Source organism: Saccopteryx leptura, chromosome 3 (genome assembly GCF_036850995.1).
Source record: "Saccopteryx leptura isolate mSacLep1 chromosome 3, mSacLep1_pri_phased_curated, whole genome shotgun sequence".
In the NCBI taxonomy this organism is placed as follows: Eukaryota; Metazoa; Chordata; class Mammalia; order Chiroptera; family Emballonuridae; genus Saccopteryx; species Saccopteryx leptura.
In genome coordinates, this window is record NC_089505.1 from 182,120,970 (window position 1) to 182,143,498 (window position 22,529).

The 22,529-nt window shown below is 43.5% G+C and overlaps 1 long non-coding RNA gene across 1 annotated transcript; it reads left to right on the plus strand.

Annotated features, from left to right (window-relative positions):
- The first annotated feature begins 312 nt into the window (after positions 1 to 312).
- Positions 313 to 852, plus strand: LOC136400392 (uncharacterized). Its single transcript, XR_010750300.1, has 2 exons — positions 313 to 440; positions 623 to 852. It is a non-coding gene; the product is annotated as an uncharacterized lncRNA (long non-coding RNA).
- Positions 853 to 22,529: the final 21,677 nt, after the last annotated feature.

Sequence of the window (22,529 nt, forward strand, 5' to 3'; positions counted from 1 at the left end):
ATGTAATGACTAACAAACATTACAGCTAAAATGTATTTAGCGCCTTCTTTATCAGAGCAATGACCTCTCAGAAACAGAGTAGAGTAGATTAGAGTGTACCGCCCTAGTACAGGGTGGCAGGGCTTTTTCCTCCATCTGAAAAAATACAGTAGTCGGACCTTCATCACAGGATGACAGTGCTTTGCTTTCATGACAATAAAAACTGACTAGGTTTCTATGTGTGCTCCAGACCGTGCTTGGGCTCCAGGGAAAAAGCTGACATAGCATTTTGAAAGATTATGAGACATGTCCTTTGCAAAAATCCTCCTCAGCCCGGAAGGCCTCACAGAACTTCCCAGTCACCTCTGCTCCATGGAGCTCCAGGGAGGTGGCATGACACTTAGTGAACTCGGGATCCTGCTACTTCACTTTGTGAACATCCTCCTTGCCTGTCTTTGCAGGTAAGTAAGCCACTTCTCCACACCACGCACAGGGAATGCCTCCTCCCCTCCCCGCGACACTCCCTTGTTGGTTGTATAATCATCATTCATTTCCAACTTTAAAAGAAAGAAAATTCATTTTATTCATCCTTGGAACCTTCACCCTCTCCTCACTTTGTCCTTTGAAACTCCTAACACTGCAGCAGGTTGAAGAAGAGATTGGAAGCTGGATGAATGGATGAGGGATGGAAGGATGACATTTCAACGTCAGTGAAAATGTTCATCCAGTCAAGGGCATCTCACAGACATCCTGTGGTCTTGTCTTCCCCCCCTCTCCCCATGACAACTGTAAAGGGATATAGAGGTGGAAAGAGTTTCATCAGTGACAAAAGGACATTCTCTTTCTGCTGCATAAAAGCTTTTCAAAAACTGACTTCTTGCCTTTTATGTGACCAAAAATTTTATAAGGACCAACTGTAGTTCTAAGAGAAGATTTTGCTAAGTGAAGTGAAACTCCTCCCCTCACTGCCTGCAGACTGCCAACAGCTTACCCTGGGCCAGCAAGAGCACAGAGAGGAGGAGGAACCCCCACTGAGCACCAGGGGCACTGATCTGCTGCTCCTCTCATCCCAGTTGGGTAGAAATGGGCATGCGGAAATCCTGGGCAAGGGGATTAAAGGGGGAGAGAGAGAGGAGAGAGAACAGTAGCCTACCTATGTAGCTGCTATTTCCCCTGTCCAGATGCCCTCCCCTGTCTCTTTACCCACAGATACCCTACTCACCCATTAGGAAAAATTCACATGCCACCTTCTCCAGGAAGTCTTTTGTGATTCCTTCCAGCCAGAATTAACCACCCTTTCTATCATCCACCAGAGGGCTTTTTGTTTACAGCACTGTTCTACACTGTAACACTGTTGTACCTGTTAACATTTTAATCCCTCCCATTGGACAATGAATCCTTGGGGGTCAGTGACTGTATCTTAAATCATTTTGTTTCCTTCATCTTGTCCATACACCTTCTTCACCCTCTTTTCTCTCTCTCTCTCTCTCTCTCTCTCTCTCTACTCTCTCTCTCTCTCTCTCTCTCTCTATCTCTATCTCTATCTCTATCTCTCTCTTTCTCCCTGTTTGTCACTCACACACATAGCAGTGCTTGTACTCAGAACTTTTTGAAAGAGCCTTTTGAGAGGTGCAGAGAATCTCTTATCCACTTCCACGAGGAAGTGTGGCTAATTCCCTCCTGTGCTTAAAGGGAGAAGTAAGTTTCCAATTCTATCTGAAATATAACTGAGCTGCACAAGTTCTGACTCCTTCCATGGCACAGAAAAATATTCTTCCTCTTTGGGGTTGGGGAATGACAACTAACTCCTGCATTTTCCAAGTCACTTTTAAAATAAAACACTTGCATTTTAAAAAATTAGAGTAGCGGTACATTACTATTACTACTACTATTATTTTGGTAACAATTTGCTTCATGATCATATTGTTTGCTCACAATGTTTCTGGATTTGGCATCATCATGTTGAAAACCGGAGAAGCCCCTATCATTTTACAAGTGAGGAAATCAAGGCTGTGAGTGGCGGCCTGCCCGTGGTCACTCAGCCTGTTGGTGGCTGGGTCAGGACTTGGGCTCAGGTCCCTGGCTTCACCAAGTGCTTTGCTCTCTGGCTGGAAGTTCACTGGACAATGATTTTTGCTTGATTTCTATTTTAAAAGCAGAAGGAAAATGTCAAGTTTTATGGCACTATCAAGCCTCAAGATTCAGGTAATGAAATAGGAAAAAGAGATTGGAACAGAGAGGCACTACTTTCCTTCGTATGCCTGTGAGCCCCTGAGACCCTCCTGGTTGGCTGGGAGCCGGGATCCTGCTGTCTCCTGACCCCGGACCACGCCATCAGTCGTCCTGTGGTTTGGACAGCTGGGCTACACTCAGTTAAGACATGTGGGAGTTCCCTGATCTCCAGGGCAGCAAATGGGAAGAGACGGGAAGAGATGGATTGATGCCTCTAGGCTGGCTCTGCAGAGCAACCCTGCCCCCGGCCTCATCCAGCACTGGTGGGGAGGAGCAGCCCAGAAAAAGGGAAAAGATAAACTGGACAGAGGGGCTAGTGTATAGTTGCTCAGTCAGGCAGGGCAGCCCACAAGGAAGATGTGGTGGCAGAGAGGGGGGACCAAGAGCCCAAAGCACAGTGGAGGAAACAGGAAGGACAGGGAGGGAACTAGAAAGAAGTGACAGTTCATGGCTGCACTCTGAGTCACCACTCCAGGGCTCGGGAGAGCTGTGGCTGGGTATAAACAAATGACTAACAGGAGCTACAGCACCTGCTGCCCTCCCCTTCTCGTAGGGCCTGGACTGGCTCCTGCCTCAGGTTGTTCATCTGAAATCAATGTGATGTAGCATGTCCTCCAGCCCAGAGGTGGGGAAGCATGCATGAGCTGAGGCGTGGCCTGGCTCCAGTGGCCAGCCATACACGCACAAAGGCAGATGGGACTGGTGCAATCTGGGCCCAGACTAGGCTACAGAGCCCCCCCCCCCCTGCATTTCAGAGCCCTCCTGCCAGCTCCTCTCTCGTCCCCCTCATTGCTAGCTCTTCACAGAGACTGACTGACTCAGCTGCAGTCTAATCATCCAGCTCCCACCTGATTTGCTGCTCCCAGGACACACCTGGGACAGGGATGACCTTAAACTCTGCTCCACCTCAGATTGCTCCCTTCTGGAAACACTCTCTGCTTAGACAGCCACGTCGAATGCCACGGCTCAGTGCGCTCCACTGCACACAGAGGGGAACACTGCCCACCGGCCTTCTCTGCTCTTCCCCATCTAATGTCACTGATTAATCCACATGGTGCTGGGCTCCTAATGCCAGGGCCTTGCTCTTCAGAACACACTGCCCTGCCATCTCTCTGGGAGTAAATAGTGACAGAGTTGCTATGGTTACCTGGACACTCAAGATGCCCTTTTCATATGTTGCCATGAACTTGTGTTTTATTATGGGGTGGGGAGGCAAGTTGAGCAATATTATTCTTCAGTAAAAAGTTTAAAGAAAAAAGATTTGAAGGAATGACAAAGAACGAGGGGAAGGGAGGTGGAAACTGAGGTATGGGGAGAGTTTTAACTAAGGAGTCTTTCAAAGAGGGCCTGCTCAGACACCACACCAGTAAGGCTGCAGGACCCTGGAAACAAGGCCAGCCTGGGGCAGTGGGCTGCCCCCATGGCACCACCATGGGCTGCCTTTGGGTCCTGAAGAGCAAACAGTGTCTGGAAACAGTGTATGACGAGCCCAGCATTCAGACCCAGCCTTTCTCGTTTCTGCACAGCACCCACCCAGCTGGCCAGTAGGGCCTGTGGCTAACATTGACACACAGAAAGGAACCTGAAAAGTACCATGGTCCCCACTGAGCGCTGGAAGTCGCCACGGCCCTGCAGCTCGCAGAGGAAACATGAGTCGGGCGTTGCTGAATTAAATATTTGATGGAGACTACCTTCAAGTGCTGATTCCAAAACCCCCCCCCCAATGTAGAAAGGAGGCAGAAGCAAGCTGCCTTGCCCCTGGGAACTGGTATTTACCCAGGACATGCCAGAGGCCTTTGACTATAACCCAGTTAGGTCTATGTCATATCTTTATTTTATAGATGTAGAAACTGAGGCTCAGAGAGACCATAATGTGCCAAGGTTGTGCAGCACCTGGAGGAGGCAAGATTTGAACCTCCTTTCTTTGCACTGCCCACACGGCCTCTGGAGAATGGAGCAGGCAGGCCTGCTCTAATTCAGCATCTACAGCTTTGCCAAGAAGGACTGGAAAGCCACTTCCTACTCAGATGAGCAAGCCCCTTACGCATTCCCATCCCACCTCAGGATAGGGAAATGCAGAATGTGCAGACCCCGTTCCTGGTGCCCGGCACAGCCTAGGCCTAATCTGAGAGTGAGATGGCTCTGCTGTGAGAGCATCACGTCTGGTGCAGAAGCCTGCACTATGCAATGCTGAGACCCACAGTGGAGCCAGCTCCTTCTTGGGGCAGGAGGAGGATGCAGCAGGATGCAGCAGGGGGTTGGGCTGCCTGAGGAGACCACTGGTGGGTGGTTTCCATTCACACAGGTCTGGAAAAGCCTCAAGCTAGTTTCAGTTCTGGCCACTTCCTGGTAAGAAGGGAGCTTCTCTTCACAGCCTCCACCTTCACGATGCACATGGGTGGGGCCAAAGTCAGCCCACCCAGATCCAACACTGTCTCAGAAGGATCTGATCCCCTAAAAGACCTAAGTGCTCCCAGGTACAGAGCATCCTCCATGTAGCCTTAATGCCCTGCAGACTGGATGCCATTTTTAGAAGGACTATTTCAGAGTGCAGGAGAACCACAAAAGATCCCAAGGTTGGTGGCAGGCTAGCGGGGTAGATCCGGACCATGAGACCCTAGAAAGAATTAATATGACTTCTTTCTCTAACAAAAGGGTGGGGTATCTGCCTGGCCAGGCGTTAAGGCAGTGGATAAGAGGATGATGAAGTGTGGGTCACAGTTGGCCCGAGGTCTGCACAGCCCAGCTGAATGGAAATGCAGCTGCTGTGAGAAACCGAACCCCACATTCATCTTCATCTGTTGCCATTAGAGAGTGAGTGGTTTCCATGACAACCAAAAGAGCCCAGTCTGGGGGTTAGGGGGTCCTCTTGCTCCTCTTTTGTTTTCTGTATTCACCACCCCCACTTTCTCACTCTTTGGCTTCTTCCTCCAAAAGTCTGTCTTCTCCTCTAACACACCTATGCCCCCATTTTCTTGTCCCTACTTTACTTTTCTCCTTCCCTGTCCCACATCCCTGCTCATATTGATTTGAAAGAAAGACACACATTGGGGACATTCCACTGTGCTGATTGAGGGCCTCTCAATCTTGGCTGCTATGGTATAAACTGCCAGTTTGCCCAGTGTTTTGTTCTACCTGTCTGCCAATTTTAGCACCCAGAATAAAGACTATACTTTATAGCCAAGCGTGGTGCTAGGACTAAATTCTGGCCCCAGAAAAGTCAGCAGGTATGTTGTATATGAAAACTTCCCTATCCCCTTTCCTCATTAGTATGTGTGGACATCACAGACTAATAAGTCCATGCAGCCTTTGGCCTGTGAGTTGTCCTAGGGCCAGTTTACTTGCCCCCAAGATTTCCTCAGCCGTGATTTTTCTGCTCAATGTCACTAACCATCCTTTCGGAGGATTACCCGACACCAACTACATTTTTGTAGGCCCCAAAAGGATTTTAACCTTCTTAAAGTGACACTCATTGAATTCCCTGCCATCTTGCAGCAGAGATCATGGTGCCATGGCATTTGACCTGACTGGCTGGACTGGGCATTTAGTTGCAGATGTTCTGATTCCTCACATGGCTTGCAGGCAAAACCCAACAGCATATTTCTTCACAGCTCACATCACATGTCTCTTCCCTTCATCCACCCACTCCCAGGGCAACCCTGTTCCTTCTACGGAGCAAGAAGACATTATGGAACCTGCTCACCCAAGCAGGTGCCCTGACCACACCAAGCTGATGGGGCTATAGACTGAGATGGGCAGGTGGAGAGCCCGATGGGCACATTCTCATTGCCTGCTGGCTCCGTGGGCTGAGGTTTAGGCTGCAGGTGCTTCTGCTCTAGTTTGAGATCTGGCTTTCCCCGGCAGGAGGTTCTAGACAGTGCCACCTGGGAGTGGGGGTCCTAAAGCCTTTTGAAGCCAACTTTTTTTAAAGAAAGGCAGATGGCCACACACAGTGCTTCATTTGGGTTGTGTCTATAGTCTTAGAAACTTAACTACCCTATTTTCTACACATGGACCTTGAGAGCTTGTTTGAAGGTTTTAACAGGGGATTGTGGCTACTCACATACTCTTGGCTGAGAAACAGTCCTCCTCTATGACAGAGGCTGTCTTCTACCTAGCACAGAACATCAGGAGAGATGTACAAGGGGCAGGGCGGGGAATGGAGACACCCCCACCCAGCCAGGTTTGCTAAATCAACCCCGGCGCCCATGACGTGACAGATGTTCAACAGAACCATCACATCCAAGCCGACTTTGACCCATAAAGACATGACCAGGTAGAAAAATTCTCCCTTTGTCCTTCCCACATTTGTTCTTCCAAGTCCCAACAGGCCTGGCAACATCCCACAAGGCTAAACTATGGGCTGCATCTGTTACAAGCAGCAGCCAGCTTAGAACACAGCACTTTGTAGTTCACTCCCTCCTTCACTGGCTCACCTCCCTTGTCCCTCCCTCATGCTTCGTGGGATTGTACTCTAGGTAAAGTATTGGTCATTGGTTTCGTATCAAGCTCTGGTTTTTAGGAAACCTAGATTAAAGCAGAAAGACACCTGGGAAATGTTTGAGAAGCAATGTGGAAGGAACCAGAGCCTTCCACATTGTGGAGCCAGCACACCCACCCTGGACCACATGCCTCTCAGCTTTGTAGCTGAGAAACAAATGTCTATCATAGTTATGCTACAGCTATTTTGATTTTCTGTTTCTTGATACTTTGTCCTAAGAAATACAACTGCATGTAAGAACCATCTTTGGGTTGCAGTTCCCTGGAGTAATCACTAGCCTGTCATTAAACACTTTCATCATCTTTCATTCCTATCTCACTTTCACTAACTAGTGTTGCCCTTTTCTGAGCTGTAGACAATCCTATGATGCCTGTCAAACAGGTGTAATTATTCCTTTCCATTTGCCAATCTTCCTACTCAACTCCTGACTTACAGGGTAAGGAAACATATATCTAAGAGGTTGTAGGAGATGCCTAAGAGCAAGTGCTAATAAGAAGAAATCCCTGGCCTTCTGGCTTCCAGGCCATTGAATCTGACTGGCCCATCAATCTGTCCCCACCCTTCAGAGGTCACACAGTTTGGGAGTTGCCAAATTCCCAGTTCTCCTTCTAAGCACACGATCACAGAGATGACATATGTCTAGACAGAAGCCCTAGAAAGCAGTGGTGACTCACCAAGCACTTCTTTAAGTCTGGCCTGGGAACCAGCAGACTGGGGATGGTGCTTGCTCTGTCCCTCACGGCCTGGAATGACGCTGGCAGGGAGAAGAGCCCTGGCCCACCCATAATGGATATGCAGGAAGAAAGAGAAGTAAACCTTTGGGGTTTTAAGCTGCTGAGAGTTGGGGGTGTTTGTTTACCACAGCATAACCCAAACTAGTATAAGCATCAAATGGGCAGGCTGTGTCCAGATATTTGGGCTCCTTTTGATTTGCTTTTAAAGGATACAAATTAAAGCCAGTTTTATTAAAATATCAAAGATCTTCTCAAATTCCAACAATCCCGAGATCCTCAGGAAGGTGTGTTTATGTCGGCTGGACATTCACAGCGAAGGCTCTGAAAGGCTTCGGGGCTCAAGCCGAGGACAGGCTTTCCCCTCGGTGTTCAGAGGCCCGCATGGAGACATGCTTGCAGGGAGCCTTTCCACAGCCCTGCCTGACAGTCAGGTTAGACTTCTGATCAACCAAAATAGGCATAAAAGTGTTTGTTTGTTTTGTTTTGTTCTTATATATATATTTTAATATATATATTTAGACTATACATATATTTAGACTTTATTCATTTTAGAGAGAGGAGAGAGAGAGAGAGAAAGGAAGAGGAGCAGGAAGCATCAACTCCCATATGTGCCTTGACCAGGCAAGCCCAGGGTTTCAAACTGGCAACCTCTGAGTTCCATGTCAATGCTGTATCCACTGCACCATCACAGGTCTAAAAGCATTTATTAACCAACAAAGGCAATAAATATGTCTCGGTGCTTTCCTCCATCTCTATGAAGAAAACCCACTCAGCAGAAAACCGTCAGCCCTTGGGTCATTCTGTCCCACGGTTGGAGACAGCTGGTCAAGGAGGAAATGAACCCATTCCTCCTTAAAGTCCCTCAGCCGAAAAAGCACAGCTCCTGAGACTAGGATGCACTGATTCCCTTTATGGTGACAACAGACACATCTCAGGATGGGAAGAGACAGTTTGCCTCTGGGGGAAGCAGGATTATCCCAACACAAACCTGCCCTTTCTTTATGAACCTTGCCAAGATCAAGGCTGCATTTCCCATCCAAACCTTTGGCCCAGGAGAATTAAACTCTTCAAGAAGAACACGAATCATTGTCAAGCTTTAAAAAAAATCTTTGCTGAAGAGAGAGACCCTCTGTAACTTTTGAACTTGCCATCCTGGTGCCCTGCAGCTCCTATCAGAGCCAGCCTCGGCCTGTGCGGAGCTCGGCTGGCCTCATGCCCCGCCATCCCATGGTTGGCGTACATTCTCCTATCTCCTCCGGCTTGGCACCCTTCAGAGCCACTTCAACGCCACCTCCAAGGCCACCTCCTCTGTGCAACTTTGGTCCATTTAGCTCACTCCTGGCCATAAAATATTTTTACATTATTTCAAGCCAGTGACAGCATCCTAACACTGACTTACATAATTAACAGTCCTATGCGTATCAATCCACTGTCCGGCTTCATTACTAATCATACAATGCAGCAATTAAGTTTCATTTTCTTTATTATTCATCCCATCCACCCTACAAGGATTTTGCTGGGGGTATGATAGTCATTAAATAAATAACCTGTCACCTTCATTTTATGTGGAGTTTGAATCCAATGTTGTTTCTATTCTTAATTTTTAAGAATAGATTTTGAGGGTCAAAGCATCAACAACTGACTCTGCAGATACTTTATCTGGGTGCTGCTTGTGGCCAACCAACAGTTCTCTACAAATTCTAAACCATCTTTTTGGGGGGGGAGGGGGCAGAGTGAGGGGTGACCCACATGTGTCTGATTTTTTTACACTGAAAATATTCTTTTGCAATCTCAAAAGAGTGTCCAAGGAAACTTAAAAGAATTTTACAAGACCAAAAGTATATAAACTAACTAAAATTTAGAAAATTTCTAGAAGAAAACCCTACGTGCAGCTCTACCTTATTTTTTGGAGCCACTATCATCCATCATGTCTTAACTGAGTTATTGTGAGAGATTTTCCTCCTGTCCTACAGCATGACTCCCCTGCTACGTACAGGGGATAGCTGGCCACTGTGATGTCCTCCCTCTAAAATACAAGCCTAATTGGGCATAGTGCCTCCTTAAAATGTTTTCATGCTTTCTAAATTCCTCAGCTTATCCCATAAGACCCTACTGACTCCTCCAACCCCACTTCTCACCCTTTCCTCCCCAGGGACTAGACCAAGCATGGCCAACATGCGGCCCGCGGGCCGCATCCAGCCCGTGATTAAATTTTTAATATTCTCTGCTACTTTAAAATCTCCATTACTCAGAAGTGTAAGCGTCTTTGATTATTGGAAATCAAGATATTTATATTTAAGAAGATAGTGATGTGCGGAAAAGAACTCTGCGTGTGACTAATCTAGGGTTAACTTCCAAAAATTGGTCAAATGGATTTGTGATACTTCTTTATTTTTTAAAAAAAATTCCATTATAAAAATTTACAATTTTTGTACTCATCTGTACTCGATATGAACTGTTTGATGTTTAGCAGCAATGTGAAACCCACATTCTTTTAGGCAGAGTTTGCCAGTGTGCACCCAAGGTCAAACAATTCATTATTTTTGTGTTCAAGTGTGCTGAGTCAAGTGGCATTGCAGCATAGACAATAGCTGCAGTTGATAACTGAAAATGTGTCCAGGCTATTTGTAAAAGGAAATAATTGTTTTATTTGTGATATAACCACTTTAAGCTCATTCTATTAATTAAATATTGTTTCGATTGACTGCGATACAGTTTGGATATTTATACGGTATGTAATTATATTTTTATTAAAATATATTTTTATTAAAATAATATTGTATATTAAAATTTTTTTCACTCACATTTATTCATAAAAAATTACATAATAAAAGCCCTGGCCGGTTGGCTCAGCGGTAGAGCGTTGGCCTAGCGTGCGGGTTCGATTCCCGGCCAGGGCACACGGGAGAAGCGCCCATTTGCTTCTCCACCCCTCCGCCACGCTTTCCTCTCTGTCTCTCTCTTCCCCTCCCGCAGCCAAGGCTCCATTGGAGCAAAGATGGCCTAGGCGCTGGGGATGGCTCTGTGGCCTCTGCCTCAGGCGCTAGAGTGGCTCTGGTCGCAACATGGCAACGCCCAGGATGGGCAGAGCATCGCCCCCTGGTGGGCAGAGCATCGCCCCTGGTGGGCGTGCCGGGTGGATCCCGGTCGGGCGCATGCAGGAGTCTGTCTGACTGTCTCTCCCTGTTTCCAGCTTCAGAAAAATGAAAAAAATAAAAATAAAAAAAAATAAAAAATAAAAAATTACATAATAAATTTTTTTTATTTAAATGAATCATTTTTGTATTTAACATTTTTTAATTTTAATATTTCATCCAGCCCGTGAAAAAAGTTTTCTTTCTAATCTGGCCCGGGGGCAAAAACTGTTGGCCAAGCCTGGACTAGAATAAAGTGCTTTGGCAAAGGCCCTGGGCTCTCTCACCTGGAGTCTTGCAAAAGCCCTCAGACTGGAGAAAAATCATGTACTTTTTCTTACCTTGGCTAACTCCCGAAACTCTTTGTCTCAATTTAGAAATCAGCTACCTCCCTTGAGCTGCCCAGACAGAGTTCCGAGCCCCCACCTCCGCACAGGTGAGCACACTGGGCTGAGGCAACCTGCTGCCTCAGTGTCCCTCCTTAGATGGAAGGGTAGGACACAGCAGAGGCACAGTTCCCCGGGCCCTGCACACCCAGGCACACACACCTAGGTCTCTGTACCCAACACTACCTGCATCCTTGCCACTTTCTCCTTTTGAGAGAAGGAGTCCTGGGCACAGGGGAGCAGCTATCTCACAAGTAAAGTAATTTTAAGTAAGTTTTAAATGTATCTGGTGACACCCCACAGTACAAGAAACAGTAAGAAAGGGAAAACAATATCAAGAAATATATTCAGTGAACTTATATAGAGGCAACAGGGCTTCACCCAAAAGAAGAGTATTTTAAAAAAGAGATAGACATCATTGGACTCATGCCAGCCATTCTAGGCATTAGAGGAGAAGGGGGCATATGAATCGTTGTCCTTTCACTTGGGGCAGGAGGGTGGGCTGTCCTGCTGTTTAGACACCATGGTTACTGGGAGGCCACTAAGAACACTTCTGTTCTTGGGCTGCCTGTTAGTCCCAGACTCTCATACTGTTTGGGGGGGGAGATTGTGTCCTGATTTTATTTAATTATTTTCATTTTAACTATGTTAACCATTTGTTGAACTATGTTCTCTGTCAGGCCATACCTGTGAGGAACAGAGGATAGCAGAAGCCCATACGCACTCAAGTGGGGGAATATCAAAGATCTACCTTTTATGGAGAAGGTAGATGAGGGTCCAGGTTGACCTGCCGCTGTAGCTCCTCCCACACCACATAGGAGGTGCTACATCAGCCTCACTACACGGTGGGCCCACAAGGGCAGTTAGTGTGTCTGTGGCTCCCTGTGGCTCCAGATTCTAGCACTGAGCCTGATATAGAAGATGCTCCTAGCAGCATCTATATATAGTAGGAAAACGTTTTGAGGGGGTTAAACATGAGAGAGTGAGTAAATCAATGAAAGAGCAAAGTTAAGGGGAGAGGAAGGATTTAAACACAAATCATAAACCAAAGGAAGGGCTTAAAAATTTGAGGGAGGCCCTGTTAACATTGTGAAGAGTAAGAGACACCACTGGGAGACTGGGGTGGAATAGGAACCTGGGGTGACAGTGGAAATAACGAGTATTTAATTGCATCAAATGTCATAAGGAAAAGAAAAAGATGACAAACAAATGCTGTAGATTTCTAGACATCTCCACTAAGCTCTTAGTATCAGAAATAAGCACAAAAACATTCCTCTTCCAAACTATCTTGCCTCCGTAGATACAAACCATTTACTAACCATCAAGTTGTCAGGATGAGAAGCCTTGAATTTGCCATGTAGTCTTCAGAACCTGTGGAATCAGAAGCTACTCCAAGCATTTCAAATAGAGGGAATTTAATACAGGAAATAGATTACAAAATATTGGAAGGATTCAAAAAAAGAGAAAAATGGTGAAATTATCCAGAGATAATATTAGAAACCTGTTACCACTCTTAAGGCTAGAAATCAAAGAGAAAACTAGAATTACCTAGAGCCCACAAGGGTTGCCCCTGAGGCTGCTGGACTGCCAGCCCTCAGAACTGCTGTTACCACTCTGTGGGAAGACAGGACCCCATACCCCTGCTGACGCCATGGGAGCCACTGCTGGAGCCAGGACCACACGCTATCCTCCTTGGGCTACTGAAGGCCGAGGCTGCCACAGTTGTTGAAACCACACCTCCTGAGCAGGTACTAAAAGCCCAAACTTTGATACCATTGCTGCCACTGCCTCTTCCAGAGGAAACAGAACACAAGTTTTTTAGCTCCTGTATCCTTCCGATCCCCCTGACAACATTTGCCATTAGACACTAAAAGGGATCTCGACAATGCAGGGTGCAGACACCCAGGCCCTTGCACTACAGAAAAGAGCATGAAAGGGAGGAGCCAAAAGAGGCCAGGCAGACACTGGGCAACCCACAGTGGGGAATAACAGGTGTGCATGTGTGTATGCACACATGTGTGCATGTATGTGCATGTGCAGCTATGGGTAAAGGTGGTTGCACATACCCCTCTATGACTGAAAGGGAAGAATTATTATTAAATTTTTTTTTTTTTGGAATTATTATTAAATCAAAATGGACCATGGTTCATCCTTGAGATGTCTCAAAACAACTACTTCAGTTACGGTATGTTTTTGGGCTGAATAAGAGCATCCTCACCTCTGGGGAGATGTGCTGCCTTAGTCTGCAATCACAGCTCATTAGCACAAGTCCTGTGGGCTTCTATTCCTTCCAACGGCTCACGGAAGAGCAGCCATGAGGGTTTGGTGTGCTCATGCTGAATAAACAGACATTGTGTCACTCCCAGTGTCCAGAGGATTTTTAGTATTAAACACAGTGTAATGTTGGTGCATTCAAGGGAATAAAATCCCCAGTACTCTTTTGATCCTGAGATGTTCAAGAGAAATTTCTCCTCCACATATTTTAAATGAGAGAAATTTTTAAGTAATAAGAACTATTAAGTAATATGTCTAAGAACTATTTTATGAATTAAGAAATAATAACTTTTAAGAGATTCCTCCTAAAAATCTTTCCAGTGGCAGCGATGAGGGTCTCAATGACCTCCTGAGAATGTGTTTTGCTTTCATGGTTTTCTTTGGACTAGAGTGTTGGAGGCAAATATCTGCTTTCTTTTTTTTTTTTTTTTAATAATTTCACATTTACAGAACAATACAAAGATCTGCCATCTCCCCTCCACCCAGATTATGCACTTTGACTCTGTTCCCCCTCCTTCTCTCTCTTCCTTCTATTACTTCATTTCCTGAGCTATTTGAGATCAAGTTGTAACCCTGATACGTCATCACTCCTATATACTCCAGTGTGTAGTTCCCAAACAGAAAGACACTCTCCTACACAACCACAACATAACTATCAACATCGGGAAATCCTCTTTGACACAACACTGCCATCCAAACCAGAAACCCATTTAATTCTACCGACAGTCCCAGCAATGTCACTCACCATCTCCTTCTGGTTGGTTCAAAGCCCAGTCCAGGACCACACCTTGTACATGGTGTCCTTCAATATGAGAGTCACAGCCTTTTTTTGCTTCTTGTGTCCTTGACAATTTTAAGAGCACTACCTTTCATACTGTAGTTGGCCTTCAGCTGGGTCAGCGCCATCTTTCCTTGTGACCAGTCTCTGACAGTGTGCCCTTGCCAGTTACATCAGCAGTAATGCTGGGCTCTTCTTGGAACACCACCTCCGGGGCATACTGTGCATACACATCTTCACCAGTGGTATTGTTACTCTTGGTCACATGACCAGGAGACCAGTTATATTTCTCCACCATAAAGTCGGTTACCACTGTCTGTTTGTAACGGATAAGAGCAACACTTTGTTTTCTAATCACAAGACACAGGTGCTGTTTTTCTCTTGTGCAAACTCCCTTGCCCTCCTCTAGCCTGGTTTGACTGACTACACACTGTAACTAAATGCTTTTCATTCTGCTGAAAGCCTGGGAATCCCAGGATTTACACATGGTACCTGGATGCTAGTCTTGTCTTAACCTCTATGAGCCTCAGTTTCCAGATCCACAAAATGGAGTCTAAATGGGCACCAAATGAATTCTAAGGTTCATTCTAGCTTTGACACTACACAGTTTAACTTCTAATTCTGCCTGGAGACCCCTGTGTCTGCACTGTAATTAGCTTTTTGAAACAGCCCTTCACTGTTATTAAAGCAGTGGGTAGTTTGGGGGAAAGAACTGTCCCCAAGTCCTCCAGTTTTGGGCAGAGGAAGGAAGTAGGAGTCTAGCTGTCTGTGGTGAGTGGCTACATAATCTCAAGCCTCCAAGGACCCACAAACTGGATTCTTCCCTCCTTACTGAGCCAACTCTTTGGGGAACAAGTCTTATGCTATGGGAATACAAAAGATCCTAGTTTTCACTGCTAGCAAAGAAGCTCTCACTTAACTTTTCCCCTGTCTGTTTGGCAAATTAAAACACAGAAAGAAACAGAAAGCAGACTAGCAGTTGTTTCTGGCTGTTGGGGGTGGGGGGACGGGTGGAAGGGATAAGAGAGTGATAGCTAAAGGGGATAGTTGAAAAGTTTTCTTTTTGGGAGATGACGTCAGAGTAATGGCGGGGTAGGAAGCGTTACCGATAAATCTCCCCCAAAACTCAACAAGATCTTCAACCAGAAACAGAAAAACCTATACTTGGAGCTTCCAGATGCTTCGCAATACACCCAAAGGTATGATTGAGTGAAAAATTGGCTAAATATATAACCAAACCCCGAAGGAAATAGGGAGTAAGAAATGCTCCGCCTTCCTCACTAATCTAAACAGGGCGGCTTTCTCTGGTAACTGTGAATATAGAAACTGAGGCGGGCAAAGGGGGTGAATACATCCAGGCCGCGACACAAACGGCCGAACCAGGCTGTGGCATGGAGATCCAAGCCAAGGAAAATCTGATCCTGTGGCAACCCGGGCAATACAAGCTAACACTCGCGCCAAACCCAAACAAAGAAAGACAAGCGGCGCGGCCATTTTACCCGGTCTCCTGGTTGGTGCGCAGTTAGTGGGCGAGAGATTTCTTCCTAAGCCCCGGAAGTGGGTGCCCGTGTTGCCCCACAGAGAGGCAGGGTCAGAGGCCTTTCTGTGGGCCGAGGGCAGAGTCTCTGGGCAACCCCAGCGCCCTGGGAAAGCCACACACGGGAGGGAGTGAGAACTAATTCCAACGGTGGAGATTTTCCGTACTGGAGGGTGTTTCACTCAGAGGGAAACGCGGCCGGCCTCATTACCTGGTTTGCGCGCGCAGATAAGGAGTGAGCGATTCCTCCGAGTGCCTCTGCAGTGTGCGCCCGTGTTATCGCACAGAGGGGCAGAGTCAGGGGCCATTGTGTGAGCCAAAGCGGAATCTCGGGCCGCCCCAGCGCCTTGCAAAAGCCGCGCACGGGGACGGAGCGAGACTCAATTCCAACGCTGCAACTTTTCCCTGCGGTTGGGGGTTTCACTCAGAGCGTGAGACTGCTGGCCGGATATCCTGGTCTGCGCGCGCAGCCAGTGAGTGAGAGTTTCCTCCAAGCGCCCCGGAAGTGGGCGCCCACTTGTGTTACCGGACAGAGTGGCAGAGCCAGAGGTCTTTGAATGGCCGGAAAGCCCGCCTGATTATGCTCGCAGCTCTGACTGACTGAGCCTTACCCAGAGCCCTGTGCTGAGTGGAAATAGAGTGGGGAGTTGCCAGTTCTTTGAGCCTCTTACTATCCAGGCAGAGGCAGCAGCAACCCCATAGCTGGATTATCAGGCTACTAATTGAGGAAGGAAAGACTAGGAGAAAGGCTCCAGGAACACGGACTCTCTCACTGTCGGAGCCTATAAATGCTAATAGCCTCGACTGCCAACGAGACTAAAGCACAATACATGACATTGCCATAGAGACTTATCAACTGCAAACCTCCACCTGAGCGTGGCAAAGGGGCAAAACCCGGGGTACAGAGTCACCGACCAGGAAGAGGGAGAGAAAAGAAAAAGCAAGAAGATAACCTCTCAAAATCAAGAATAATCTGCAGACTTTATAACCTATCCCATTTTATTATATTTGTTCGTTTGTTTCTCTTATCTTCATTCTTGATACTTTTTTTTTCCTCCTCCAATTTGGCCGATTAACTCTCTACCGGTCTTACTCTCTCCTCTCCTAACTACACTACCCATAAGTGTTACATCTCCCATTATCTTTTCTCTTCTCTTCCTTTCTCTCTATGAGGGTTGCACTCCAAAACCCTTAACTCTCTCTCTCTCTCTCTCCTTTCTTTTTTCTTCTTTTAGTGGTTCCCTCTCTTTTTTTCTCTCTCTCTCTTTCTTTTCTCCCTCTATATTAGTTTCTTCCTTTCTCCTTTACATCTCCTCTCATTCAAACCTCAATAACAAACAAATTATCTTATCTGGGACTCAAACTTATGTTTGTGGCATTTTGGGGGGTTTTTACTTCACCTTTTTAACTCACTAGCAGTGCTCCCATCCCTGGCTCTCCATATTATCTAGTTCTTGTTCCACTAAATACAATAGTAATTTTTTAATTTGTCCCCCCATTTTTCCGTTTTCCTCTTAATCCTCTCATCATAACTCTTAGATAACCAACACCTAAAAGCAAATCATTTTATTCTTGACCCAAATTTTTTCCTTATTTGCTTTTTGTGGGTCCATACGCTCTTTTTTTTTTTTTCTTTTTTCTTTCTTTTTTTTTTTTTTTTTTTTTTGCCCCTTTATTACTTTTCCCCAATTCAGGCCCTCCATCACAGGCATTGTTTCTTATAATTCACAGTCCACCACAAGATTTTATCAAGAAAGAGGGGAGAGGAGAGGAGAGGAAAAAAGGAGGGGGGGAATAATTTCCTTTTTTTTTTTTTTTTTTTTTTAATTTTTATTTTATTTTATTTTTCTTTATTTCATTATTAATTTTTTTAAAAAAAAACAACTCTTTTCGATTTTTTTTTTATTATTTTTTTAAACTTTTTATTCTTTATTAAATCTCATTAATACTATCAACAAAACCACCCTCAGATGCCATTAAGGAAGAGAAAATCGAATATCATGGATACAAAAGAAAGAGAGGTAACACAGCTAGATGAGGAAAAATCTATGGAGAAAAAATTTAATATATTGGAAACCTTGGAGCTAAATGACAGAGAATTCAAGATAGAAATCCTAAATATCCTCCGAGATATACAAGAAAACACAGAAAGGCAATTTAGGGAGCTCAGAAAATAACTCAATGAACACAAAGAATATATGTCCAAGGAAATTGAAACTATAAAAACAAATCAAACAGAGATGAAAAACTCAATTCACGAGCTGAAAAACGAAGTAACAAGCTTTGCTAATAGAACAGGTCAGATAGAAGAGAGGATTAGTGAAATAGAAGACAAGCAACTTGAGGCACAACAGAGAGAAGAAGAAAGAGACTCAAAAATTAAAAAAAAATGAGATAGCCCTACAAGAATTATCTGACTCCATCAAAAAGAATAACATAAGAATAATAGGTATATCAGAGGGAGAAGAGAGAGAAAATGGAATGGAGAACATACTCAAACAAATAATAGATGAGAACTTCCCAAGCCTGTGGAAAGAACTAAAGCCTCAAGTTCAAGAAGCAAACAGAACTCCAAGTTTTCTTAACCCCAACAAACCTACTCCAAGGCATATCATAATGAAATTGACACAAACCAACAGCAAAGAAAAAATTCTCAAGGCAGCCAGGGAAAAGAAGAATACAACATATAAAGGAAGGCCTATTAGATTATCATCAGATTTCTCAGCAGAAACTCTACAAGCTAGAAGAGAGTGGACCCCAATATTTAAAGTCCTGAAAGAGAGGAACTTTCAGCCACGAATACTATACCCATCAAAGCTATCCTTCAAATATGAAGGAGAAATAAAAACATTCACAGATACAGAAAAGATGAGGGAATTTATCATCAGAAAACCCCCACTCCAGGAATTACTAAAGGGGGTTCTTCAATCAGATACAAAGAACAAAAAAAAACAGAGCCACAAGTAAAAGCTCCAAGAAGAACACAATAAAACCAAATTTAAACTGTGACAACAACAAAAAGAAAGAGGGGGAGAAGATGGAGATTAACAGTAGCAAAGGACGATGGAGTGCAAAAGTACTCACAAAATAGTTCGCTACAATGAACAGGGTAGGGACCCTTTTCATTATTCAAAGGTAACCACCATTGAAAAAAACACCACAGAAGCAAATGGGATAAAAAAGATAGCAACAGTGGAAAGATGTATGGAATACAACCAAATAAAAACAAAAGATAGAAAAACAAAAGAGAAGGATCAAAAAAGACACAAAACTAACAGAAAGCAAGATATAAAATGGCAATAGGGAACTCACAAGTATCAATAATTACACTAAATGTAAACGGATTAAACTCACCAATAAAAAGGCACAGAGTAGCAGAATGGATTAAAAAAGAAAATCCAACTGTATGCTGCCTACAGGAAACTCATCTAAGTAACAAGGATAAAAACAAATTCAAAGTGAAAGGCTGGAAAACAATACTCCAAGCAAATAACATCCAAAAAAAAGCAGGTGTAGCAATACTCATATCGGATAATGCTGACTACAAGACAGGAAAAGTACTCAGAGACAAAAATGGCCATTTCATAATGGCTAAGGGGACACTGAATCAAGAAGACATAACAATTCTTAATATATATGCACCAAACCAAGGAGCACCAAAATATATAAAACAGCTACTTATTGATCTTAAAACAAAAACTGACAAAAATACAATCATACTTGGAGACCTCAATACACCGCTGACGGCTCTAGATCGGTCATCCAAACAGAGAATCAACAAAGACATAGTGGCCTTAAACAAAACACTAGAGCACCTGGATATGATAGACATCTACAGGACATTTCATCCCAAAGTGACTGAGTATACATTTTTCTCCAGTGTACATGGATCATTCTCAAGAATTGACCATATGTTGGGCCACAAAAACAAGATCAGCAAATTCAGAAAAATTGAAGTTGTACCAAGCATATTTTCTGATCATAAAGCCTTGAAACTAGAATTCAACTGCAAAAAAGAGGGAAAAAATCCCACAAAAATGTGGAAACTAAACAACATACTTTTAAAAAATGAATGGGTCAAAGAAGAAATAAGTGCAGAGATCAAAAGATATATACAGACTAATGAAAATGACAATACGACATATCAGAATCTATGGGATGCAGCAAAAGCAGTGATAAGAGGGAAGTTCATATCACTTCAGGCATATATGAACAAACAAGAGAGAGCCCAAGTGAACCACTTAACTTCCCACCTTAAGGAACTAGAAAAAGAAGAACAAAGACAACCCAAAACCAGCCGAAGAAAGGAGATAATAAAAATCAGAGCAGAAATAAATGAATTAGAGAACAGAAAAACTATAGAAAAAATTAATAGAACAAGGAGCTGGTTCTTTGAAAAGATCAACAAAATTGACAAACCCTCGGCAAGACTTACCAAGGAAAAAAGAGAAAGAACTCATATAAACAAAATCCAAAATGAAAGAGGAGAAATCACCACGGACACCGTAGATATACAAAGAATTATTGTAGAATACTATGAAAAACTTTATGCCACTAAATTCAACAACCTAGAAGAAATGGATAAATTCCTAGAAAAATACAACCTTCCTAGACTGAGTCAAGAAGAAGCAGAAAGCCTAAACAGGCCTATCAGTAGAGAAGAAATAGAAAAAACCATTAAAAACCTCCCCAAAAATAAAAGTCCAGGCCCTGACGGCTATACCAGCGAATTTTATCAAACATTCAAAGAAGACTTGGTTCCTATTCTACTCAAAGTCTTCCAAAAAATTGAAGAAGAAGCAATACTTCCAAACACATTTTACGAAGCCAACATAACCCTCATACCAAAACCAGGCAAGGATGGCACAAAAAAAGAAAACTACAGACCAATATCTCTAATGAATACAGATGCTAAAATACTAAACAAAATACTAGCAAATCGAATACAACAACATATTAAAAAAAATAATACATCATGATCAAGTGGGATTCATCCCAGAATCTCAAGGATGGTTCAACATACGTAAAACGGTTAATGTAATACACCATATCAACAAAACAAAGAACAAAAACCACATGATCTTATCAATAGACGCAGAAAAGGCTTTCGATAAAATACAACACAATTTTATGTTTAAGACTCTCAACAAAATGGGTATAGAAGGAAAATATCTCAACATGATAAAGGCCATATATGATAAACCATCAGCTAACATCATATTAAATGGCACTAAACTGAAGGCTTTCCCCCTTAAATCAGGAACAAGACAGGGTTGTCCACTCTCTCCACTCTTATTTAATGTGGTACTAGAGGTTCTAGCCAGAGCAATCAGACAAGACAAAGAAATAAAAGGCATCCATATCGGAAAAGAAGAAGTAAAGGTATCACTTTTTGCAGATGATATGATACTATACATCGAAAACCCCAAAGAATCCACAAAAAAACTACTAGAAACAATAAGCCAATACAGTAAGGTCACAGGATACAAAATCAACATACAGAAGTCAATAGCCTTTCTATATGCCAACAATGAAACAACTGAGAAGGAACTCAAAAGAATAATCCCCTTCACGATTGCAACAAAAAAAAATAAAATACTTAGGAATAAACATAACAAAGAATGTAAAGGACTTATATAATGAAAACTATAAACCATTGTTAAGGGAAATCGAAAAAGATATAATGAGATGGAAGAATATACCTTGTTCTTGGCTAGGAAGAATAAATATAATCAAGATGGCTATATTACAAAAGCAATATACAAATTTAATGCAATTCCCATCAAACTTCCAATGACATTTTTTAAAGAAATAGAGCAAAAAATCAGCAGATTTATATGGAACTATAAAAAACCCCGAATAGCCAAAGCAATCCTAAAGAAAAAGAATGAAGCTGGGGGCATTTCAATACCTGACTTCAAACTCTATTATAGGGCCACGACAATCAAAACAGCATGGTATTGGCAGAAAAATAGACACTCAGACCAATGGAACAGAATAGAAAGTCCAGAAATAAAACCACATATATATAGTCAAATAATTTTTGATAAAGGGGCCAACAACACACAATGGAGAAAAGAAAGCCTCTTCAATAAATGGTGCTGGGAAAACTGGAAAGCCACATGCAAAAGAATGAAACTGGACTACAGTCTCTCCCCCTGTACAAAAATTAACTCAAAATGGATCAAAGAGCTAAACATAAGACCTGAAACAATTAAGTACATAGAAGAAGACATAGGTACTCGACTCAGGGACCTGGGTTTTAAAGAGCATTTTATGAATTTGACTCCAATGGCAAGAGAAGTGAAGGCAAAAATTAATGAATGGGACTACATCAGACTAAGAAGTTTTTGCTCAGCAAGAGAAACTGATAACAAAATAAACAGAAAGCCAACTAAATGGGAAATGATTTTTTCAAACGACAGCTCAGATAAGGGCCTAATATCCAAAATATACAAAGAACTCATAAAACTCAACAACAAACAAACAAACAATCCAATAAAAAAATGGGAAGAGGATATGAATAGACACTTCTCCCAGGAAGAAATACAAATGGCCAACAGATATATGAAAAGATGCTCATCTTCTTTAGCTATTAGAGAAATGCAAATCAAAACGGCAATGAGATACCACCTCACACCTGTTCGATTAGCTGTTATTAGCAAGTCAGGTAACAGCAAATGTTGGAGAGGCTGTGGAGAAAAAGGAACCCTCATACACTGTTGGTGGGAATGTAAAGTAGTACAACCGTTATGGAAGAAAGTATGGTGGTTCCTCAAAAAACTGAAAATAGAACTACCTTATGACCCAGCAATCCCTCTACTGGGTATATATCCCAAAAACTCAGAAACATTGATACGTAAAGACACATGCAGCCCCATGTTTATTGCAGCATTGTTTACAGTGGCCAGGACATGGAAACAACCAAAAAGCCCATCAATAGATGACTGGATAAAGAAGATGTGGCACATATA